A 3,473-nucleotide genomic window follows, 5' to 3' on the forward strand; every position below is an offset into this window, starting at 1 on the left:
GGGGCAGTTCCAGCTCCCTGAGAGGGAGTGGGGGTGCAGAAGCAGCAGGCTGGGGGGGGGGGGGGCGGGCTGCAGGCAGTGATGGCCCTGCCAGGCTGGGAGCTGGGGGGTGAGGCTGGTCCTGCTGCCTGGATGGGGCTGGAGCCCCGGCATGGGGAGAGGCAGGAGGGCCGGAGGCCAGGCAGTGGCTGAGGGGCTGTTCCCACTCCGGCTGCACTGCTGGTGCCTGAGGTGTGGGGAGAGGGGACAGCAGATGAGGCAGCACGAGGTGGCAGCAGATCAGCAGGGGTGGGGTGCAGTGGGGGCTGCAGCAGGGGTCGTGGATGGTGCTTGTGCAGCGCAGTGGCACTCACACCACTGCCTGAGCCCCACTGTGGGTATAGCCCTCTCCTGGGGGCAGGGGTGTGTGTCAGCCACCCCATCAGCCTCCCAGCTGGGACTGGCCCCAGTGGCCCAGGCAGACAGGACAGTGACATCTGTGTCCCTTCTTCCTGTGTCCAGCAGTTTCCCTACCCCCAGGCTGCCTGCAGCCCCCCCATGCCAGCCCCTCTCTCCAGGACAGCATGGGAGTCCCTGTCCTGGGGCTCCTCAGGCAGCTCCTGCTGCCCCAACATACACAGAAACAGATTTCTCTTTCTTGCTGATTCCTCCTTGCAAGCACACAATTGCTCCTTTCCCCTTCTCTAGGGATGTCCCTACTCCAGAGAGAGCCTTTCCCCAGGGAGTGCATCAGTGCTGGCCTGCCGGGCCATTCCTTGACCTTCCCCTATGCTCCCTGAGGGCCCCGAGCTGCTGCTGCTGCTCTGCAGAGCGAGCGGGTTGTGGTGCCCCAGGGCCATGGGGTGACTGTGCACTGGCCATGGTGGTTGGGGTGAGAAGCAGACCCAGCTGGACGGGCACCTTTGCACCTGACAACCCCCTACCAAGGGGTCTGTGGCCGTGGATGATGCTCTGAGCAATCACAGGACATTTCAAATGGCTCAGAACCTGTGTTCAGGTGTGTCCCAAGATCCAGCCCATTGAAGGTGACATGAACCACTCTCCAGGCTCCCTTCCCTCTGCCTGCAGGGTCCCCACTGTGGGCATCTGTCACCAGCCCTGTCATAGGGCAGACAGTCCCAGGCAGACACCGCTTGACCAGTCAGCACCTCCAGGAGCACTGGGCACCCACAAGTGAGAGCTGAATGCAGCCCTCATTCCCTAACACAGCACCCATGAGCTCATCACCTTAAGTCCATGGAGAGTCTGAAAAGGAAGAGGCCTTTTCATGGTGAAAGTCCTTGAGTGCATTCTTTGCTCCAGCTTTTGGAAGAAGAAAGCAACTTTCAAGCACTGCACTGAGGAAATCCCCTTTTATTAGGGACAGGCCAGCTCTGACACAGTGACAGACACATTCACAGAAGGCCTCTGGGTCAGACAGGCTGGGTTTGTGCCTCTGGAGAAGTGGGATGAATTTAAATATCTCTGTACAAACATAGGTGCCCAAAGCACAAAAGTTGTTTGAGAAAATTAGAACTCACCTGTGAAGAGGGATGGGCAGCTTATTCCTGCTGAACTAGTACCAGCTGAATCACTTTCTTCAGTGCCTCCTTGAGCTCCTTGTTCCTCATGCTGTAGATGAGGGGGTTCACTGCTGGAGGCACCACCGCGTACAGAACAGTCACCACCAGATCCAGAGCTGGGGAGGAGAGGGAGGGGGGCTTCAGGTAGGCAAACATGCCAGCGCTGAGAAACAGGGAGACCACGGCCAGGTGCGGGAGGCACATGGAAAAGGCTTTGTGCCGGCCCTGCTCAGAGGGGATCCTCAGCACCACAGTCAAGATCTGCACATAGGACAGCACAATGCAAATGAAACACCCAAAGACTAAACAAAGACTAACCACAAGAAGCCCCACTTCCCTGAGGTAGGAGTCTGAGCAGGAGAGCTTGAGGATCTGGGGCACTTCACAGAAGAACTGGTTCACTGTGTTGCCTTGGCAGAGTGGTATTGAAAATGTGTTCCCAGTGTGCAGCACAGCATGGAGAAAACCACTGGCCCAGGCAGCTGCTGCCATTTTGACACAAGCTCTGCTGTCCATGAGGGTCCCGTAGTGCAGGGGTTTGCAGATGGCAACATAGCGGTCATAGGCCATGACTGTGAGGAGAGAATACTCTGCTGACAACAAGAAGAGAAGCAGAAAGACCTGGGTAACACATCCTGAGTAGGAAATGGCCCTGGTGTCCCACAGGGAATTGGCCATGGATTTGGGGACAGTGGAGGAGATGGAGCCAAGGTCGAGGAGGGAGAGGTTGAGGAGGAAGAAGTACATGGGGATGTGGAGGCGGTGGTCGCAGGCTATGGCTGTGATGATGAGGCCGTTGCCCAGGAGGGCAGCCAGGTAGATGCCCAGGAAGAGCGAGAAGTGCAAGAGCTGCAGCTCCCGTGTGTCCACAAATGCCAGGAGGAGGAACTCGTTGAGGGAGCTGCTGTTGGACATTGGCTCTTGGTTTGGAGCACTGTCCAACGAGGAAAAGGCATTGACAAGTTAGAGCAGGCTTCTCTGAGCAAAACCCATTCCACTTCTCATAGTACCACCCACACTGCCTCTCTCCTTTCCCTTCATTCAGCTCCCTTTCCTGACCTCTCGTTTGTGCTCGCTGAGTGTGCCGTGTGGAGCAGGGGCCTCTGTGCATGGGCTCCAGGGGAGTCAGTCCTGCTCTGCTGCGGTGTGTGATTGGAGGTGTCAAACTTCCCCGTGTATTCGGTAGGGACACCTGGGGAGGGGCACCACGAACTGAGTGAAGGGGATTTGTCCAGTGACCCAGTTGCAATATTCTCTGTTTACTATTGTGAGACAAATGTAACACTCCTGGCAGCTATGTCTGAAAGAGAAGACCCTTGTGAGTGATTCATGTCCCCCAGCCTTGCCCTCTTGAACAGAGGTGTCTGTATCTGAATCAGCCACACCAGCTCCTGCTCTGGCAAAAGAGAGAAACGGTGCAGGGAAGGTAGGGGCTGACCTGACCCTTCCTAGACATCTCTGTCCCAGTGAGATGAACGCTGCCCTCACATTGTTTAGCATGTCACTGCTTCTTCAGGCAGTGTAGTGGGAGTGGGAAGTTACTGCCTTCACTGCAGCTGAATCCCCCTCCTTAACCCCAGAGAGAGGTGAGGAAACAAGAAGCAATACCGTGACCCTCCCACCAAAGGGAAAGAAAGGAGGGAGAGACACAGAGGCACTCAGAAAAGCCTTCACCTCACCCAGCTGTGCACACTGCATCCCAGAGAGCAACACTACAGGACAGTCACTCTCAGCACCTTTGCTGTGCAGCGAGAAATGGGCATGTTGCAGGAGAGATGCTCCTGCCCTCTGCTGCAGCTCGGGCTGCTGAGGAGGGGGCTCAAGCCCTGGATCCCATGGCCTTGAGGGCAGTGGCTTTGCTGGGTGGGAGAGAAGACATGGGGAGGTTTGTTTAGAGGAAGATTTCTGCAT

The sequence above is a fragment of the Dromaius novaehollandiae genome, unplaced genomic scaffold, assembly GCF_036370855.1.
Source record: "Dromaius novaehollandiae isolate bDroNov1 unplaced genomic scaffold, bDroNov1.hap1 HAP1_SCAFFOLD_37, whole genome shotgun sequence".
Classification (NCBI taxonomy): domain Eukaryota; kingdom Metazoa; phylum Chordata; class Aves; order Casuariiformes; family Dromaiidae; genus Dromaius; species Dromaius novaehollandiae.